Genomic DNA, 22,858 nt, shown 5'->3' with positions numbered 1-22,858 from the left:
GACCTTCTTTGAGATTTATTCATTTTGGGCAACCGTCGCAATAGTTTTTTATTCCAGATTGTTCCAATAAGAGATGCCTTTCCATAAAAAGTATGGGTGCAGCTCGTTTCAACCGCCCATGTATCACATTTGCTGCTGTGATATAAGCTTGATAGCGGGGTGCAGTCTCCTATTCAAGGGGACTTCAGCCCCCTCCCCCTAGCTTTGAGCAGAAAGTGGTAGGGGAATCCGGAATTATTCCAAAATTATCGTCTCAGAAAGGACCCTGTGTTACGTCCAAATAGGCCTGTTTGTGAAATTTTGGGCCTAAAAAGAGGGCTCCTCGTTCTCGAGTCCCGACCTCGAATGAGGGCCCTCTCGTGCCCAGAGGCTATTCACGCCTCTTCAGTAGCGTTGCCAGGATTTGGCCCAGAAGGGGGCCAAATCGGGTCACAAGGCGGTCCTCCAGTCAAAAGACTCCTTTCACTTCGTCGCTCTGTTTTTTTTTGGCAAGCGTCTTTCTCCGAGAGTCTTGACATTCGAACAACACTCTCCTAAGGCCCAGAAGTCTTAAGACAACCTCGGGTATAATGAATGTCTAACAGAAATAGAGTCATGATTTGTGTATCCGGGAGAACAATTTTGCTCCAGGATCCTATTTTGATGGCTCAGAGCCGTTTTTATCTTTTAGGAGCCCAGTGGGTATCTAAAATGGCCCAAATTTAGCTGATTTTCCTCGACCTGCAGGAAAGGGAGGAGGGAAGGCATGGATCCACCCCCATCCCAGCCCAACCCCCACCCCTACCCCTCATTGGCTACGCCATTGTGCCACTTCAAGTTTGGAGCACAAAAGTCACTTGAAGGCCCCTTCAGAATCAACACGAGCATGGATAGCAGTGGAATGTGAGTGGTCGCTGGAACCATTCCAAAATAGAGGTGGTAGAATATGGGGGTCGCAGGGAGCTAAGCTTCGTGGACGGGACCGTCGAAGACATCGGGCCCTCTCTGGAATACTCTCAGGGTGTGCGCCTGTTCCGATCATGGAAAACTCTGTGTATTCCCTTTGCTGGTTTGCCTATCAGTCAAACATATGAGAAACGACCCCGGATGGTTGCTAGATCATCTGAAAATGATTGCATTGGAACAAATCCCATTGCAAGAAGAATGCTCTGCCCTTTTCAGAACACGTTGAAATACTTTGTCACATCCAGCGCCAAAGCTAGGTGCCAAAGCTTTTAGGACCTTTAAATTGGCTTAACAGCGCCATTGCGCCGTGTGAAGAATTTCCAGTTTCAGTAGACGTCCATCTACGGCGCCACAAAGCGTCAAACCCACCAGGTTTCTGGGAATGGGATGTTTTTCTTCGAAGCAGCTTACAGACCATGGTGGTGCTTAGATTTCAAATAAATCGACGTGACGGTAATTCTGCATATGTGTCTAACCAAAACCATACATATCGCCTGCAAGAAAACATTCCCTTCATCTTGAAAAAGCGCGAAGTGCCGGTGCCAATATTACCGTCTGGGGAGCCAAAGCCTAGTTCGTTTATTTTCTTGTCACTCTGTTGATCTCTTTTGGCGCCCGATGGTGAAATCCCCGTTACAGGTAGTGCCGTTCTTAGTTTGTTATAAATACGTTGCATTGTCGAAAGGACTATGTATGGTGTAAACAACACCTGTTCGATCCTGTGTACCTGTGTGTGCCTAAAACACTATTTCTGACCACATAAAAATCATTGTACAGGTCACGCAGACCCGTTTAGTACTTCAAGTTTTTCACTTGGATGGTTTATAAATTCGATCATACTTGACCTTAGATGACGTCTAGGTGAGCCTAAAATTGTTATTTGATGTCCGAATCCTTTGGACCATTGCTGCACTTTATAGAACGAGCTTAGTCAGAAGCGCGCTGTGAAATAAGTACCGTTTTTGCAGACTACTCGAAGGCCAACTTGTGAACGGTGACCTGATCTGACCGTTGCGGAGGACAGAAATGGTCGAAGTGAACTCCCCACAGTTGTAACGCCTATTTCTGTGCCCTCAGTATCCGTTTTGACATGTTAACATAGGTTTTAATTGCATCTATAGGAACGACCATATTTGACTTTCCATGATCTCTGATGACACCGCATTTGACCCAACGTCAAACATTTGTGTACATTGCTCATGATTGACGAGACATTCCCAATGGTCTCTTTTTTCATGCGGCGTTTGGAAGTTGGAGATCCCAAGGGGAGGTCAGCTCCGCGCCTCGGCCAGGCGCTGTTGTCTTAGACCCCCGGTCGGGCGCAGGCCAACGAAACTATTTTAGCAAATATGCTCATAAAATGAGCAAATGACGTTTCTGGGTGCGCACGCTGAGGAGCAACAAATGAAGGGAAATGCATGTTCGGTGTAGTTGTAATGTTCGTTGGGTGCGTACCAGCTTATATCAGACATATACCAGTTTATACCAGACATACACCAGCTTATACCAGAATATGAAGCTTTTGAAGGAATCCAGCATGCGGAGCTCGGAACCGGTAAAAGCAAGCGCCTATCTATGGTCTAGGTTAGTGATGCAACCATTGAACCCGCCAACCCGTCAACATCTGACCCACAAGAACCTACGCGATTTAAACAGAGTTGAGGGCCCCATTGGGCGGGCTTTCGTGAGTCACAAATTTAAGCAAGGAGAATAAAGCATTTTTGGTTTTAAAGCCATTCCAAAATCTGAGTGTGATACCGAACACGACGCAATCATGAAAAATCGTATTGTGTTTGATACCGAGAGCTCCAGTAGCAGAAAACACAGGGCACCTATGGCACACATCTTAAACGGGATTACACAAATTGAGCAATTTTGAGTGGGAGTGAGGGTTTCAGCGAGAACATCATTTCACTGATAAAAACTAAAAAATCACAGCCCAAATTCTAAGTTTGGCATAATTTCCTGGAGTAGTTGGTGAATAGCTTATATATACACGCCACAAACAAACTCCGGTATTTATTCCGTGCCGTTGCATGATGTATCCACTTGAAAAGAGCGCTTCACATTCGAAGATGTGGAATTAAGCATCAAATGTGATGAAAGAGATTTCCTTATCACTATTGGTGTACTTCTTAGTGGAAAGATTGCTCCAGACAAAAAAGTTATCTATTTAATAAACGTGTTCCTCAATACGTCATGGTGTGATTGCGTCGTGGAGCATTTGTACAACGTTGATGTACTGCCAAACTAGCCGCGTGAAACTGCCACTTACTCCTAGTGCTCCAAACTCGTCGAGAGATGGCAGCGCGGCTAAAAGTGTTCGCTGTGCCAAAGCTCATCACGTGCTCGTGTTTTGACCATTGCTCGTGATCATCTTCCATATTTAATTGTGTGTTTAGGTTTTTCCTTGCATTCACATACTTAGCTGTTGCGTTTTTTTAAAAGTTATTCGATTACAAGTTTCTTTCCGTAATAAGTACCAACCAAAGTCCACGCTCAACTTCTTTTATTACGTAGCACAAAATCTAGTTCGTGCCTGGAACTGGCTGATCATGCTCAAAATTATTTGGGAGTGAATTGACGATCGCTGTCTTTGGAAATCGCGCTCACGGACGCCGAACCTGCCGTCCAAAGATAAAACCCTGCATGTCCCTTTGCGGCCATTCTCCGTTCTTATGTCATCTGATTCGGCATATCATGCTAGATTCGGATAGTCAAACCAATATTTGAAATTTTCACAAGCTTTTAGCTAAAAGGAAGGGTTAAAATTTGGTAAAAATTCCAACTGACAGTTTAGATAACATAGTTTAACATGAATAGACGAATCGAATAACATAAAAACGCAAAATGGCCAAAAATTAGCATATGAAGTTTTCCTTTTGAACGGCAGAAAGATCAACGGATGTACGATAATATTTTTATTGGCCTTAATCACCGCAAAGTTAATGGATTGGCCTAGTTTGAATGACCCGATTTTGACAGTCGTGTATGTCTGGGTGACCTTCAAATAGCTCGCACGAAGTAATCTGCACATATTTGCGTGCGTGCAGGTGAGAAACTAGAGAAGTCTAGGTCTTGAAAAAGACTGGCATGTGAACCGAGCGAAATATTCTTCAAAAGTGTTATTTCAGCTCCGAATACAAACGTGTGACAAACTCTTTAACAACAGTAAACACGACATAATAGCCTGTGTTTCGTTCTTGAATGCGGCTTGTGACATTTAGGCAATTAAGACATTCGAATGGTGTTTTCGGCGATGTACAGTATAATTAACTGAGTATGCTTCCAATCACTCGAAATGTCCAGTACTTTTTACTCTGGTGGTTTAAACGCGTCAAGTGATGCGTACAGCTTTAGCTATTCACTTTTGCGGCACGCCGGCGTGGAGTGGTCAATTTGACCTCCCCCCCGTACTCTCATTGACGGTTTTTCAGAATGATTTCCGAACGGCGCGGTATCACTGCGTCCAACTTTGGATATCAGTAGATTATTGAAACGGATCTTTTGATGTGAAACATGAAGATGTGCCTCGTTGTACGGTGACTGATGAATGGCATGTCAGATTCAGGCCATGGCTGTCAGCGAAGGGCATTGCTAGGGTATTGTTCAATCTGATACGACAACAGAGTGTTTGGACAAAGCTTTACGCATTTGAGATAGTTTCTTAGGTCATACACCAGTTGAATTTAGAATTACAATAAGTTCCATTGCCCTAGGGTTAGGTATAAAGGTCAGAACCAAGTCAAAAGTAACCCAACGTTTTACTCGAGAGCTTGGTTTGTGGTGGTGGTTTCTGGTGCTCATTTTCATTTCTTAATAACAGGGAGCGCAGCAAACATCTTCCATAGACATGTATTAAAATCAGAGTAGGTCGCTAACCTAAAATGACGCAGGTGAACATTTCTTTTTAGAAACACACTGCCTAAGAGAATCACTGACGCTTTTTTGAATGACAAAATAGCAGCAAGCTCGTAGGTATTCGGTCACCTTGACCTTATAAAGTTTAAAAAAGCTCACAGACCTAAATTCAAAACCCCTGACCTGTTGCTTACAACAGAAATGTAGCTTCACGATGCCTGCATGAGGCCTGCAAGGACTTGAGACACTTATCTGGATTTTGACCCTGTTTGACCCTATTTGACCCGAAGGTTATGACTTAGAACCCGAAAGTTTGGCATAAGTAAGTTTTCATACAGGCCAACCTACCCTGTGAATTCAGCGCCTCTAGCAAATTTAGTTTTGAAATCTCAGTGAGGTCAACTTAACCCCTCCTACCCCAGCCGAGCAATGGTTATTCAACCGGCCACCCGGGCGTGTGTTAACAATGAACTTAGTACTTGCAGGCTAATGCAGGTTCAGCATGGTAGCACATTGGACTTACAGCACGGTGGCCTAGGTAGCCGGGCGAGCCGAGCTGCGGTCTGTCCTGCTGGGAAAGTTGCGTTTCTCGTTCAGATGCACCTCCCTGTATTTTGAGCATTTCCGCTTTTTTACGGTGCACGTGATTATGACAACATGCACACGAGTGTGTTCAAGCTGCAGATAATTCTAACAAGGAGGGACGACGCAGGGGTCTGCTGACGGGGCCGTACGACGATCTTCAGGCGACGTCGAATCTTTTAGGGTCTGCTCCCGCGGGCAGGAGTTGCCGGAACGACGGCTTTAAGGCCGGCAATTAGCCATTCCGTTTAGTCGGACCCCATCGCTGGGGATCGTTTAGGTCGCTCATGGGCCTTCTATCACCTGGGGCCATGCACGCTGCCCGCGCGCAATTTACGTGGGCACGGCTGATGCCAGTTTTAGCCACGTGCAGGCACATCACCGAGATTTTCCTGATAGAGGGGTGGGGAGATATTACCTTTTCTTCAAGCTCCTGCGAATTCAAACCGAATTCCTGCGAAATCGCCTAGTATCTGATGTAAACCCCGAGGCCCGCTCGAGGCTCGGGTGGGGAGTGAGGAGCGCATTCTCAGGGGTGTCACTCTGGAGAGAAGTCCGGGGAGAAATCAGCATTTGGAGACAGGTTGGGTCAACTGCATTGGTTCAGCACTCAGCCGATTTCAGACAGGGACACTCCTGCGCGCCTCCCTCAGCATTCCCTTCGGCTGCGTCGCTGCCAAAGTGGGAGGGTGCCCACGCGGGCCGTGTCACTGCGCTGCCGTGTTGGCGTGCGGCCGAACACCCGAAGTCCGGACCGGCCTGGACAGCCCAACGCTGCGTGGCGCACTCGCGACGAATCAGTGTCAGATGACGCAGCCGGCATCGAATTCAAGAGCGGCTAATGCACGCACGAGTCGGCTGTCTCGGTGCCGACCTCGGGCCAGATAGACGGGATGCAGACGACAGTACATATAGAGAAAGTACGCATGGTAACTGTTCGTCGATTCGTCGTACTTAGCACACATACCTCATGTTCGTCATGATTAATTACGTCGGGTACTAAGTTTGCAACGGCAAAAATCCGTAATGTCAAAATACGCATGGATAAAGATCGTATGGTAAAATATCCGTCAGGAAAAAGATCGCAACGCAAATGTTTGTACGCCTTAAAGCTCGTATAGTAAAGGAGGTCGCAAATAATGATTGGAGCCCAGCTGGGCGGGCACAAATGTTACTCTAGGTCAACTTATCGACAAAAGTAAGTGTGCAAAGGTTCATATTTCGATATGTGATGTAAGCACACAAAGTTTGAGCGGAAATTTTTTCTGAGACGAAGTTTCTCTGACAGTAGAACGTGCGCAAAACTTCGCATGAACATATGCACTGAACGTGGGATATCAGATATTCATCCTTGGTGTCAGACTCCGTATGAATGGTTGCCGCATGAGGGACAACATCCCGTCGACTGGGGAGAGGGCAGGGCAGGTGATGGCGGTGAACGATGACAGTTGCATAGACCAGGTCAAAATTATGGCAAAACAAAGTCTTCCTGGCATTAAGTTTAACGGTCTGGGGCGGTTGGCAAATAAGTTTACTTAATTTGGGAGAGCACATGCTTACCCTTAGGTGGAGGTAACTAGCGGAGTCAAGAATTTTCCACAGCAGAACATCCGCCGAGTTTTTGTGTTTCCATTTATCCCTCACCCTGACGATGCGTCTATCGGTGACCCCGCCTGACGCCGTTAACCCACTGACGCCAGCTGACGGACGGGATGAGTCAGTTTGGTTGTGGAATACGGCGGGTAGAACCGCCAGGGGCACACGGTGTACGATTGCTTGTATAAAGAAGATCGGGGTCCAGAACTGCATCAGCTGGACCCTCTTTGATGCATCCCCTTTTTGTAAGGACCCTGTATGGAGTACTCTCCATAGGAGTCCCATCCACCATACCGAGGTAAATTCACTCCAGGCATCGCCGCTGCATTAATGCCACTGCCTGCCACTGTTCATCATTCTCGAAGAGTGGGCTGCATCTTCTGCCCATCGCCCATACGCCTATGCTGCTTACGAGTCTTTTCGTACGTTTAGTTTCAAGCCAATAACATCACCTTCGAACAATTGGATATCTTTGATCGTTTCGAACGCTTGAGTACGTATGTCATGCATCCGAATTTTTTTCAAACGAACCGTTATTACGACGCACCTTTGTCAATACAAACATCTTCCGCACCGTTTACTATTCGAACACTTGCTAACCCAATTTTGCATACGACATTTTGCGTACGCACTTTTGCTACGCGAACAATGTACCTTTCGTACATTTTCCAAGCATACTGGCACCGGGTGAGACACGTCACTGCCAGCTGTGGTGGCGCCACCTATACGGATTATATACGTTGTTAGCGTCGCGGTGTGGGCATTGCACACATTTGTCCATTGCGCTTTGCAGCAGCGCACCTGGCTGATACTGATTGGATGCCCGACTCCACTTATAGCTCAGGGGGAGGGGGAGGCACAGGGGACACGTGCTCCCCCCCCCCCTTAGGTTCCGTGGGGCCAAAAGGGCTCCTCTGAACCTACGATTAAGACCGGCCGGAGGTGGCAGTCAGGGATCCCGGCCCGCACGGCGGGCACTCCAATGCCAGCCAGAGGGCCCTGCGCTCTGATTAGGGGCTCACTAAGTCGATACGGGCCGATATTTTGGTCAGACACAAACGGCAACGCACAGTCACCGGCATGGGCCCAAGGACCCATTTTTCAAGCAGTGACCAAGCCGGAGCCAGTGATTTACATTGCTCTGGGGCCCACAGAGCTTTCCAGGGGCTCTGTGTTGTCAAATGGCCCCGTGTCGGCCAGAGGCAGTGATTGAGGAGGGCCGAAGAGCCTAGAAATTCCACCGAGTCCGACGATCAAGGGCCCGATTGTAAAGTCTAAGGGCACAAAGGGCTGGTCGGAGCCTTATTCAGAAGCCTCAGCCTACGAATACGGACTTCTCAAATAACGCTCAGAGGACCTTGTGCGCCGATCGAGGACCCCCTGAGTCGATATGGGCCTATATTTTGGTCAGTTGCCACCAGTAACACACGGTTGGCTCCGTGTCGGTATGGGCTTGAGGACCCAGCTCCCAATCAGGTAGAATGCCGGGTCCAGTGATTTGCACGGGTCGGGGCTCCTGTATCCCTCAGGAGCCCACAACGCCTAACAGAGAGTCTTGTGGCCGCAAGCGTTCCCGGGCTGACCAAGGGAAGCGTGCGATGAGCCCCTTAGAGGGGCAAGGGGCCGAAGAATTGATTGTATGTTACATACAGAATCGTGGTCTGTAGGGGCGTGTCCTGAAATATCAGTCAGAGGCCCTAAAACATCAGTCAGAGGTCCTGGAATATCAGTCAGAGGTCCTGAAATAGCAGTCAGAGGTCCTCTCACCGTTTGAGGAACTCCTGAGACGAGCCCGGTGTCTAGGTCGGTCAGAGACCACGAACACCGAACAGTCGGCTTCATGTCCGTCTGAACCCTTGAGACCCACTTCCCAAGCAGAAACGAGGTCCGGGTCCGTGATTTGCAATGTTCGGGGTCCTTGAGACAATGAGGGGTTCCTGTGCCGGTTAGGGACCACTGTGCTTAACAGGGGTCATGTGGCAGCAAGTGGCCTCAGGTCGGAGCAGTGTTTGAGGGAGCCCGAAGTGAGCCGAAGGGTCTCTCGACGCTCAAGATCAAGGACCCGATGGGATGGCTGAAGGTTCCGAAGGACTGGTTGTAGATCACATTAAGAAACCCCGCCCATAGGACCGTGATCCCAAATGCTAGTGAGCTGATCTCTGGTACCGATAAGAACCCCTGAGACAGAGTTTTCCTCTATTTTGGCCAGAGATCACGGACAATGAGCAGTGGGCTCCGTGTTGGTCTGAGCTCTGGGGGCCTATTTTCCAAGCAGGGGCAATACCGGGCGGGCGATTTACTTGAGTCGGGGCTTCCGTATCGCTCAGGGGCCCACAATGCCTATCAGGGTATCCTGTGTCAATAAAGGGCCTCGAATCAGTCAGGAGGAAATTTCCTCTCCTGGGACGGGGACGGGAGCCTGAATGACGGGGGGCCTCTTGCGTTGGTCGGGGGCCTCTGACAATTGAAGGAAACAAGAACTTATTATAAGCGCTCACACTGAGGTAATAGAGTTGCCCTGTGCCAGTCAGGGCCCTCCAACCCAAATGCAGAATGGACCCGTTAAGCCCAACTAAAATGTATGTGCCAATTATTTGACCGCCTCCGGCGATCTGTGTGCCAATTATTTGGCCGCCTCCGGCGATCAGGGATGTTGTTGCGTCAATGACGGTTTATGCACGGATCAGGGTCAACTTCGCGGGTCGGAAGGCCTCCCGCGTCAGGGGCGGACCAATGTGATATGATGTATCCCTCTAAGCCCTCTGGATCGGACAGGGGATCGCGCAACAACGACCATCACAAAAAATGCTTCTAAATTTCATTCAAAATCAAGTCGTACGGTTCAGTGACTACCCTGAGCGGATCACTTTTTTACAACTTTTTAGTTGTTCTCTATACAGCTTAACAGTTACAACACAAAAAAATAGAGATTTTAGCTTCACTCTTCCTGTTCCACCACTAGATTCCAGGATCGCTTCGCGGTGCTGTATAGGCCAATATGTTATTATCATCAATCTGAAAATCGCATAGGTGAAGTATAGGCTCGGAGTATCTCTACATGTACGATTTGTGTCCTAAAGCGTTCAAAGGTGTTTCTTTCAAACGCATCATCATTTTCGGCCACCTGTTGGCTACGGCTTAGTGCTGGCCGCAAGCCCGCCGATGCGAGGCTTCCGAAGAATGCAACGCCTGGCGTCGATGTTTTTGTTGCAAGATAAGCGGGCGCGCTTGCTCAAAACTACATTACAAAACTTGCATCACTTATTACGGTTCTGGCTGAATGTTGAACATATGCAGATAAACATGGCTTGGGCATATCAATGCAAACTTTTGAACCATTTTGATCCGCAAGCTACATTTGCGGGATTCTTGATATCCATGCACAAACCAGATACAAATTCTGGCATTTTCTGCGTTCTATATCGGTTTAAAAAGAGTCCCGCTGGGGTATTGTAAAATGAGGAGCACCGTCCGTTTATTTATTGCAGTCATTTAACGCATGACTTTTTTCCGTTCATTGGCTTTAGAAACCTCAGGCAGAACTGATCTTGCAGTAGCGCCCGGCCTCCATTTTAGTGATAGAAGCTAAACATGTGCACTATATATATATATATATATATATATATATATATATATATATATATATATATATATATATATGTGTGTGTGTGTGTGTGTGTGTGTGTGTGTGTGTGTGTGTGTGGTCTAAGAACAACATGCCTGTACAAACATACGGGCCATCCCGTTGATATTTCGGGGGACCTTTTTACCATCAGGGGGCCTTTTGTCAACCCTGTGCCCCCTTGCCAAGCTTCTGGCTTTGTTTCTGAACTCCACCCGTCACTTACGACGTAAATCGCTACCACGCGGCGCTACAGAGGGTGTGCGGAAGTGTATGGGGCAGCACCGTGGCAAGATTTGTTGTGTCCCGCACAGACTGCGGCCGCCGTCAGATAACATTACGGCTACAGTCCACCACGGCTTGAGGTCGAGCCCCGGCCGGATGCAAAGGCAACAGGCCCCGCTCATATACAGCCTGGCTAGCAGGTATAGTTTTCACCGAAATGCTCTGTTTTGCTTTACTGTGCACCTTGTCACGGCAGGTGAGCCATGACGCCGGGCATTTCCGTTAAGAATGTGAATATTCATGTCTCCCGATAAGGCTCGCAGACGATATTCTCCGCGAATACTCCAATATCTGTATGTTTTGTTACGGCTACAGAGCCAGTGAACTAGGCCGGCGGTTCGCCGCGTTTCAACAGTTTGCGCCACGATGCGTCGGACGCCCGCCGGTCCGCAGTGCGGGCGCGTGAGCAGGCGATGACGTCTCTCCGTGTTAGTCAGGTTCGCCCATCTCCTCACTGGTTCTCCGTGTTAGTCAGGTTCGCCCATCTCCTCACTGGTTCTCCAGGCTAGTCAGGTTCGCCCATCTTCTCACTGGTTCTCCGGGTTAGCCAGGTTCGCCCATCTCCTCACTGGCTCGGCCTTGACTTTTCTTTCCACTTGCGAATTCATGAGTTCCCGGTTACCGGCGGCGCCGGAACCGATCAGTCCCGGTCTGCGTGTGCGCATGCGCCGCGCGCACCCTGTACCCGCGGCTCGTGAGGCGCTCCGTCCGCCAAAAATCCCATTTGTTTTGCGTGATGAATGGGGGTGTTGACTCGCGTATCATTAGCTTGCGGGATGGTCGGCGCTCCGCGCCAGCCGATTACTGGCGTGTGGCGCGTGATGGGGCTTGATCTCAGGTGAACGATGAGGCCGCTGCCAGAAAGCTGCATCTGCTTCACTTCAATTTCAGCGTCTGTGGCGTAAGCTCATAAATGCTCATGTTGATGTTCGAGTTTTATTGAAAGTGACTGCGTCATCCTTACATTTGCTCAAGTTGTGATGGTTGTGCGCGAAGCACGATGCTCGCGACGTAATGCAACAAATCGGTTGCAGTGAAATGTACTTGCTCTTCGCTTCGACAAGTGAAATACAAATTCCCATTTTTGCGTTGTGCCTCAAATTTCCTGCCCTGTACGCAGACCATATTTGTCACGCATCCAAGTCACCAGACCTGAATATGGCCTCCTTCCGCCCGTCTGAACTCTACATATGCACGCACATGTGGACTACCAGGACTTCTGGCGACACACTGTAACTACGCCACTGACGCGGACACCCTCATGGCGACAACTACATACCAACGCACATGTCAGCTACGAATACTGCAGACGGCTGCCCTGCTGCGCCTTCTTACTGCGCCACTGGTGCTGGCGCGAGGAAAGGCAAGCCCTGAGGCTGTGGAAGATCGATACGCTGATAAGATTCGCGTTTCACCGGACTTCGTGGAACCCGTATGTGTCTCTAAAGAGCCGCGCTTAATGTGATAACAGCATCTCACGACTTCTGCCAACCAAGGCCGCGGTGTCGGTGGCCGCAGCTTAGAGGAGCTCAATGATATCCTGACAAAATCAAAGGATGAATCAAACTCAAGCAAACCACTTTGCGATTTCGAGCTCTAATGTATGTAGCCTACTCATCGCAAAATGAGACCGGCAGAAGCAGTCGAAGGAATCGGAGCTGTCTTGTTGGTGCTGTACCGACCTCTCAGTGAAAAACAGGCCCGATGGCATGTGAGTAATCACCTGTCAGCGTCACCTGTCCCGCGGGAGTCGTGTTTCGTGTCCAGTCCAGCTCCCGACCGATTCCGGCACGGACCTGTCGGAGCGCTGTTGCCATGGAGCCTGCTTGTCAAGCCGACTCTGTTAGAAAGTTGCTAATCCTGAACACAAGCGAGTCGGCTAAGCTCCGTCCAAATGCGGACCAGGACGGCATCCTCCTGCCGTGTCGCACAGCGAATAATTTTCGAGGCACCGCTTTTTAAAGAAGGATGTTCAACGATACTGAGCGTGTTTCGTTATGTCACTGGCAACTGTAACAATATGTCCCATTTCACTTAGGGCAGTGTTAGCACATACGGTGGAGACGTTCGTACTTATGTCTGGCACCCATATTACGCACATGCATGTTGTGTGTAAGGTGAATGCCATGAGTGCCTCTGCGCGGTTCTGACTCTGAACCATCGCCATGAGTGCCTCTGCGCGGTTCTGACTCTGAACCACCGGAAGCTCGGCGCCCCGCCCGGAGCGCGGGCGCGGGCAGCGCCGAGCGCCGCGGGCGCCGCTGTGCAGGAGGTCCAGTCCGGTCGGCGGGCGCTGGTACAGGCGGCCGCGAGAAGCGCCGCGCTGCCAATGTCCTGCTCCAGTCTGAGTGCGCAGCAGACCTGAGAGTGTCGCCGGAAAAGCGTGAGTCTGCGGAAAGCCCCACTTGGGGTTCCACTCACCCGACTGTCGCGTCCTGCCGCTATTGACGAGACTGCATCGTCTCTTGACCGCATGTTGGACGGCAGGGCCTCTTACGGATTATGACGTGAACGGCACCCTAAAGCTACTGCATTCCGCGAAGGCTCCCCGTTACCCCTATTCCGGGCAGGCTGGGGTGGATTCCGCCCCCCCCCCCCTCTCTGAAATCCCGGAAACTTCCGAACCGATTTCGAAAAAAACAACAGCCTTTGACTTCTCTCCACGGTTCCCCTGGAACCCTTATCGATAATGATGTCTCTCAATCTTTTCACAACGAGTTTTCCGATGTTCATTAAAAAACGAGAAGTTTAAGTGGGAGGGATGTCAAGGGATTAAGCTATTTTTGCACCGACACAGATTTCATGTTATCAGCCGATTTCCACTTAACTAATGCAGATTGATGATAATTATTTTGGCATTGATAAATTGAGGCCAAGCCTCGAACCTGACAAATCATGGCTGCATCCAAGAGATGTAGAATCGAGTGAAGACAAACTTATCAAAACGGGTTTTAACTGGTTGCAAGGGAACTTGTAGGATGGTAATTTGCTTTTCTCTCAAAAAAATAATCTCAAGCCAAACTGGGTAACGGTGAAGCTCGATTGCCTAATTAATTGCTGAGAAGAAAACGTTAAGTAACTAGGAGACCTTATTGTCTGTCACAATGCTGATAGTCAGAGTAAATGCAGTTATGTACTCACATTGTATATATGGGCAGATGTCATAGGCGTACCCAGCTTTCCGAAGGCACAAACGATTGGAGGGCGGCCCTTGAAGTGATGGACTGAATGCGACCTTCTATTTAGGCGCCATTAAGGCTTATGAATGTTCCAGATGATAACACCCCACCTTACTCCCATTCGGAAAGGTACTTCTGCGCAAAACAACGAGGTTTATTCTTCTTCCCCCAGCTTCACACGTGTGCTGAAAACAGTTTTTCATCCGGTGTCACATTCGATCACCGTATTCAAAAGCTGAACGCAAATAACAAATATTGAAAATATGAACGCAAAGAACAAATATTGAAAATATGGATAAATATCACGGATTCCAACAAAGCAACATGGAATATTGGCGTGCCTTGGACGGCCTTACATCCACGTGATCATCAGTTCTTGTGTGTGTACCATTGTGAAGACATTTGTTTTGCAGTGTCCTTATTGCTTTTCAAGTAGACAGGCGTCTGCTCTTGTTTCCGTCTTATTGTTTATCATTGATCTCAAAAATCCCCAGCAGCTATGTATTCCCTTATCATTACCAGTGCAACTTCTGTAAATGGGTGCATGAGGTGGGTGAGGTGGGGAGGGGGAGAAAGTGTAATTGCTACCTCACTTCACTTGCGCCGTAATTGGGTTAACGATCAATGTTATCCGGATCTGGCGGGGAGTGGCGGAATCCTCCCCTCCTCCCATAAACTGCTGCCCCTGTTAACCATAATTTTGATTTTACTTCTTAAAAATGCGTCACAGTTGTCTTTACCCTGGAAAATGAGCGTCCAGCCAACCCAAGGTACTGACACAATACCGTTGGCTGAATTGTGTTGTTAAAGGGAATGCTCCACATTTGAAGACATTTAAGCAGGCATGACATGTAATAAAATATGCTTACTTGAACTGTTGGTATACTTTTAAAGGGAGTGTTCCGCATTTTTGCAGAGTATTGAACACCTGAAGCACACCAATTGTTATAAGTGAGCTTATTTCATCATGTGTCATGCTTGCCTCAATACCTTCAAATGTGAAACTTTCCCTTTAGGCGGAAAATACTGCTCCAGACAACCCAATTTCTCCTTTTAGCTAATATGCTCTTCAATGCTTCCTTGTTTGGTTGCGGGATCAAATCTTGCGCAACATTGATTAGGTGTCAATTAACGGTAGTTATATCTGGAAATTGTGCTCACGAACGCCAGATACGAGCGACTCTACGACTTACATTTTTCTATGTCTTGATCACCACATGGCCAATGTAACGGCAGAGTTTGAATGGCGTTTTTATGACGTCATGGGTGCCTAGGTGACCTTGAAATAGTCTGCACGAGCCAGTCTGCACATCTGCGCGGGCGTGTAGATAAAAAATTAGAGGGATCTGGGACTGAGGAAGGGCAGAGCTGTGAACTGCACCGAATGAGTTTCAAGATGGCAGATTTTGGCAGATTTTATTTTAAACCCCCATACAAAGCATAATGTAAATCATACACTTTCCCTAAAGGTCTCATCTGCATTGCATTTTTTGGATGGTATGTTTTGTGTTGAAATTGGCTATCGAATGTCCCATTTAAAAAAACTTAAAATACAGTGGAGATTCCAAACCAAAGCAGCCAAGCGTACTAAATCAGTAACTTTAGACGTTGGCATATATTGATGAGGAAATAAGAGCCACTATCGTTCATTGAAGAGCCAGATGCATGGGCGCCTCCATGACTTTCTTATTAGGAGAGAGGTGGCAAAAGCTAGGTGAGAAGGCGCTGGTATTCAAGGAAGCTCGCCTTTTGCATACTTTCACTAGCTGATGATGACGCCACTGATTACCAATTCTGCGTCTTTACATTTGTTTTTCCTGAATTTCACGTGGCTGTTGGAGTATCAAACAAGCGGGATAATGATTACTTGGAAATATATACCGTACAAAGGTATTTTTAAAAAATTATCAAGTTTCAAGCCATTTTAGTCTGAGAAACCACAATCCAGTCTGGTTTGGGCTTCTCAGGGCTACTGCGGTCAGTTCCGGCTATTTTCGGAGATCAGATCAGATGATTCTATTATTTTTGTTGCGATCTTGTGAATGCCAGATCGGTTCAAACGGTCAAGCTCGATGTGGTTTTTCTGTCCATTTTGGTTTGCTTTAATCCAGTCTCGTGGGACTCCGCCTTGTCGGCGCCAGTCGCAGAGGCACGGCGAAGTCCTCTACATTTTGTTTCATCATACCTATCTCCTGATGGAAATCAGATATGACGTGATGCGTGCTCAAAGAGCTTTTCCTCACTTTTTAAGAATGTCTGGCTGCGGCCCTGACTTGTCATATCCGCCCTCGTCCCGCCCAGTCGAAACCTGTCGTATTGTCTCCAAACCATTCCATTCCTTGCTAGTGCGATCCAGTCCCTATTGGTTCCTCATATGGTCTTCTGCAGCCCATTCCACCCTGGTGCAATCTGATCCGGTCCAGTCCGAAGCAGAGGCGTGATTTCACGATCACGTGGAGCACAACTCAAAAATCCTTACTGAAAACCGAGCTGAGCGCGCTCCAACCATGTGACTTATTTGTCTCTTAAAGAGCATCGCATTTTTCGCCCTTTCGTTTTAACACGTTTATCTGGCATTTTTGGCGCGTGCCCAGGTGGCTGGTTTAAGCAATGCGCTCGGGTGGGGTGAGTTTGATTGCTCAGATCTAAAAAATAAGAAAGCTAAATAAACCAAAATCCCTACGCATATAGGTCTGTAAGTAAACTGACTTGTGGCAAAGTTTGAGGCTCCTTGTTTACGAGCTTTAGGCCAAATTAAATCAAACAATTGATACTCTAGATTGCTGTCGAAAGTGCCTCCCCCCAAATATAAAAAGGTATCTAGTAAAAAAGCAGATTGGTTTCAACCTTGGTTTGACCTTAATAACTGGCCCAAACCCAGTGAAATTTGTCGCAATCCTATATTAAATTGTGTAATTCTCTTAAAAACTAGTGATGTACTGCTTCATCCAACACCTCGTTGTCACTTCAGACTAAACGATTTCCTTTAGGAATTGCCCCGGCTGACAGCAGATGCCTTTCTTTGATCTGCCATATGCACGGACCCTACAAGGTGCATAATGAAAAAAGATCCGCTATACAGTTGCCTACAGCTAAGCACATTAAGCGCGATCACGCCGCACCGTTCGGGAATCATTCTGAAACGAACGTTGAAGGGGGCAACGCTTTTCCCAACCGAGCGCATGTTAAACGCTTGCATTAAGTCACGGACATATTACTGCTACCATAAATTTGGTAAGGGGAGTGATGTACATGACCCGGGGGCTATCATGTGCGTAAACTCCTGGTCCGAGGGTTAAACTAACTGTCTTTCAGCTTTCCCGACCCGGTTAGATCAGGTTCAGTCCTGTTCTTTCAGCTCTCCCGACCCGATTAGGTCAGGTTCAGTCCTATCATTCCCCCAATGTTTTTTTTTTCTGGCTCCTCTCGGTTCTACCCCCGTTCCATCCGTTTAGGCTCAATATGTACTATGGAGCTCATTTGTTTCTATCATAACTTTCCTCGCTCCTTTCGGCCGTTGCGACCAGTCCCCGTTCCCACTGCGCAAGCTGCTTTACAGGGCTCACTGAGTTGTGTAAGTCCTGATGTGATTTCCCCATGTGTATAACAAAAACAATATTAATTTGACTATATCGTAATGTGGTAGAACAGAAGCCGCTATGGCAGTCGGTCAAGAACGCCTGCCTTCCATCCTATCCATGACGGGGTGGATGGGTTCGAGTTGCCTCGGCCTTCGTTGGTTGTTCCTGCTTGGGATGGCAAGTGACGGGTGGCAGCCACCGCTTAAGGTCAGATAAGGTCATAAGGCGTCGGAAACCTGCGAAGCAATGCGCCACAGTAAAGCTTCGTCATCAAGTTCTTGCGTTCAATTAGAATTTCACGATCGGTTGGTGGACTCGTGGTTTGCGCAACAAACGCTGTTTAGCGTCAACTCTGATCCCAGGTATCCGCCCAGGTGTCTGTTGACCAGCGTAGCACCACACCGTCTTCGTTGCTGGCGAAGGACTAGACGACGTTCTGCTTGTGCTGCCCGCGAAAGGCCGCAGCCTCCACATGGACACAGCGGATGCCAAAAAGCAATCGGGGTGGGTTATCCCATATGTCGGTCATGGGTGACTGCCCACGCAGTGCGCGGCTTAGAGGAAAGTGGAGGAGCATTTGGCTGGACTGCATTACTGCGGGTTTGTGAGTGGTAATCGTAAGAGCAAGACCAGTCATTAGGTTTCTGAACTGCAAGGCACGAGTGTTCATCGCAGTTGGACCAGCCACGAGAATGTGAATAGTATGGAGTAAGCCTTTTCAGTTAAGGGGATCCAATTCCGAACTTTGAACAGAAAGTGGACGAGCTTCAAGGAGAAACAGGCTATTGACGTGCTTTGGGAGCAGGTGTAACTAATTTTTCCGGTCCACACCCAAAAGCCATTGTACGGCACTGAGCCCCTGTTTAAAAGTGTATGAGACACTTGTAATGTGCAGTGTCGTCTGAATATGTTTACAAACCTCACAATTGACTATCTGTCCACCTCACCGAGCACCATGATTCCTTCGGCAAAGTCAATTTTGAAGTGAATTTCCGAGAGGGGTGTCACATGCAAGGTCAGGATGGTCATTTGGGGAAGCACAAGAGAGAATTACCGCCCTGATTGGCGTTTCGGCCCCCACAAAGGTGTCACTTGCCGAGTCAAGTGCTATCGGAAATCATGCGATGTTAGGTGTGAGGTTGTTACTTTGCGACCCCTTTCGCAAAACCTGAGCATGCCTTTGTCACCGTATACGTCGATTGTGTAACGATTGTCTGAAGTACATATCACGAAGAGCATCAATTACATACTTATATTGGCGAACCGTCATGCATTTCACACCGAAAGATGTACCCTGAGCTTGCCAACATGCTCTTCGAATACAGCCGATGTAATCTGTTGATGCAGCGGCTTGGGCCGGGTGGACCTGCTGCTCAGGTTAGGTCTGTCGTTGCACCAGTCTGACCAGGCTACGGACCAGTCTGGCCTGGTCACTGTCCAGTCTAGCCAGGCGGGTGTCCAGGTATGACCAGGCTAACGAGCAGGATTGCACAGGTCGTGTGCGTGTTTGACCAGACCAGGTTAGGTCAGGTCGTCGGGTGCAGGTTAAGCTAGATACAAGTGACGCTGGTCCAGCCTATCCTAGTGTATCCTATATCAGCCAAGAGTAAATAAGCACATATGAATCTGTTTGTTAAGATTTTTAAAATAATATGACAGAAGGCCTAACAGGGACGTAGCTAAGAGTTGATAGTTGTCTTTGAGTCTTTGTCAACTGCTAAGCGCAGCCTATCGTGAAGTAGCCCCTCACCACTACCTCTGCGGTATTCGACAGATGATTTTTCCAGAAGAATTGCAAAGTGCTGATGCAATGTCGGGTCACGGCCGCTCTTGTTTCGGCGCAGCTTTCTCGGCCAATCAACCGTCACGGCTGCGACCCACACGAGCGCAGTTGCTGGGGCGCGAGCTCACCCGAGTGCCACACACTGACCAGAGTGTCCTGCGGTCTACGAACTGAGGTGCGGCGACCGTTTACGTGCGTCCTTCTCCAAGCCGCCAGTCGGCTGGTGTTTTTGCGGTGACAGTCTGCAAAGTCGTCCATCAGTTTTTGCCTCTCGACCTTTAAGCGCAAATGGTCAGATGATAACGTTCCAGCAAAGCCCTCACGCCCTACAAGATGTAGATTGTTTCAGAATCTAGTTTATGCACCTGACGTGAGCCAAAGCCTGCAGCCCGTGACATTATAGCCGATACCAGGCCACGTGTACGCCGCTGATCTTCGCCGTTGCCATCGCGCCGAAGCGTTTGCAGCGCCCGATATGTTCGGTTACACGCGGTCTGAGGTGGACATGCGGTAGGTGCTCGCCGAACAACGGTGAGTGGTCCAGACGCGAGCGGCGCAGTACGTCGGCGACGAGCTGCGATGCGACGATCAGTTGGTACTGTTCCGCACCAGCCCTCGGTTCATGGCCATCTCTGCAAAGACGATCTCTACAAAGCCCTGCAGACGCCGGGATTATCTCTCGGGCATCCGATAATGCATTCATGAAACAGGCTGCAGCGGTGCGAGGTGAGCTGCGCGGCAGTCTGCTGATAGCTTCTTTACTTAGGCACCATGTTATTCTTGGCCTATGGCAGCACATCCTTCATATTTTGGAAATGCTGATGGGAAATGTTGTGAGTTTCGATTTTTATTTCACACTCGGTAGTTTTTAGCATTATATGCATGTCTAGCCGTGGTTGGTTTTACGTTTGGGACTATCGGGGCATTCTGTACCGCCAGTGCCCGCGCCTATTCTAGTTTTTGGCAAAACTTACAACTCTGCTCATACACGGACCTATTTTTTAAAATTTGGTGCCCAAACCACGAATTGGTTCGTTTGGTTTGGGTACCGCCGCTTTAGTGGCGTGTTTTTCATTCGTATTGCGTACTGTGCATTTTGCATAATCTGCTGTGTGGTTTGCTATATATATATAATGAATATACATTCTGGGGGAGTGAGCAAGAACTGCCAAACAGGGAGAAAGAGAAATGTTGCATTCAAAATTTTGAAAGAAGCTACTATACCTAAAAAATCAACTCTTGGCCTAATAGGACATTTGATAGACAGGAATATGCAAAACGTGAATATATCTCTCCAACAAAGACGCCTTACCACCTTCATTCAGCAGGAGAAGGCTGAAATCCTTCCATAACTTAGACCTCAAGTGCTTGATAATACAAGCAGATTAGTAATGAACAGGTGTAAATGATAATAGATGGGTATCGGGTGGGTATGGGCATAGCCTCATGGGGAGCCCGTAGATTTGGCAAAGGAATTTGGCTTTAGACGCGATGAGTAAATCACGTGTGAATGTAAATTCACACACGTGGAACACTTGATGAGTTCTAGGTTTGCTCATAGTTATCCTATATTTGTGCATACCATGTCTAATACCGAGGTAGGTTTCTGCCTGATAATCCGAGCATAAAATAGCTATAGCGTCGTACGGGCATCCATAAGCTGTTAGCAATTCATCTTCAAAGTATACCGCAATAAACTATTGCGTACTGTGCTGACTGAGTCATCACATATGCACCTTCACACAGCTTCTGCTGGCGTTGAGACGCCTTCATCTCAACTGGCAGCGGGTGTACACAATCAAATTAGTACTGAAGACGCGCACGAAGCAACTCAGGACGGCCTAAGCCGTCGTGGCTTCAGACTACTTACGGAGCAAAGCTCAAAAGCATGGTGGGTGCAATTCATCAGATGGCCAAACCCGTTCGTCGGCTACTTGACCTCGGATTAAAGCCGGACACACCTTTTTGCTGGCATGGTGAGGGTGAGGTGGATGATCCAGCCCCATCCGGTGAGTTCAGCTTTGTAGACTAACATTGCCAGGAAATGACGCCCTTCCTGGAGGGTTATGATTAGAAGGATATTTTTGCTCGCGCCACACTTACCTAAAAATAGGCACATACAGAAACAAAGTACCCGTAGAAACAGAAGACACACGGTAAAGGGAGAGAGACAAAGACAATGAGATGGGGTGAGGGAGTGATAAAAAATATATGCTGATCAAGCCTCTATGGTGAGTTTAACTTTGAAGGCCAATATTTCTAGGAAACAGCACTTTTCCTGGATAATTATGATTGGGAGAATATTTTTTGGGGCGTCTTACCGACCTAAAAATAGGCACTCAGATATAGGGTGCCCGTACAAACAGAAGAAATCCGGCAAATGAAAAACGACAGGGACAATGAGATGGGGTGTTGTGGTAAGAATAAAGAGCAAAAGAGAGAGAGAGAGAGAGAGAGAGAGAGAGAGAGAGAGAGAGAGAGAGAGAGAGAGAGAGAGAGAGGAGAGAGAGAGAGAGAGAGAGAGAGAGAGAGAGAGAGAGAGAGAGAGAGAGAGAGAGAGAGAGAGAGAGAGAGAGGAGAGAGAGAGAGAGAGAGAGAGAGAGAGAGAGAGAGACAGAGAGAGAGAGAGAGAGAGAGAGAGAGAGAGAGAGAGAGAAGGGGGAGGCGAGGGAGAGGGCGAGGACGAGGGCGAGAGCGAGGGAGAGGGAAGGCGGAGGGACTTTTTGTCTCTGATTTCGCCATTCCTACGCTTATGAGGGAGAAAATCAAATAAAGGGGTTTGAGAACTAGCGTGAGGATTGTCTTTCATTAGGCATAGAGGAAGGCAATTCCCGGATTATTATCTCTCAAATTTATGTAGCGTTTTGCGCAATGTAGCTGGCTGTTCTGCTTGCTTTTTGTTCAGGGCATTTTGCTTAAAACTTTATTTGTCTCATTTGTGTTTTAACGTGCGAACTATGCGTTTCAGCAGATACAGCAGCTACAGACATGCATTCACAACGGTTCATAGCAAAGAGACCTTTCACCTGAGACGTCATTTCTAGATAAAGCAATACGGGGGAGGCTTTGGTGTCACTTTATTCTACCTCGGTGCACACACGATCAAAACACACCAATTAAATGCTTGAATGGCTGAGTGTGACAAAATGATGGGTCGTGCGCATATCATACACGCACACACGCACGCACACACGCACGCACGCACGCACGCGAACACACACACACACAGACGCATACACACACACACACGCACACACACACACACACACACACACACACACACACACACACACACACACACACACGCGCGCGCGCGCGCGCGCGCGCTGAACATTTCAATATTGCGACATTCCTGTGACTCAGTCGGCACCCGCCGTTACGGACTCGTGTGCCAGGCGGTGGTATGTGGTGTGGGCGGTGTGGG

This window comes from Pollicipes pollicipes, unplaced genomic scaffold, assembly GCF_011947565.3.
Source record: "Pollicipes pollicipes isolate AB1234 unplaced genomic scaffold, Ppol_2.1 Scaffold_6686;HRSCAF=7923_pilon_pilon_pilon, whole genome shotgun sequence".
NCBI classification, from domain to species: domain Eukaryota; kingdom Metazoa; phylum Arthropoda; class Thecostraca; order Pollicipedomorpha; family Pollicipedidae; genus Pollicipes; species Pollicipes pollicipes.
This window is presented reverse-complemented; position numbering follows the sequence as displayed.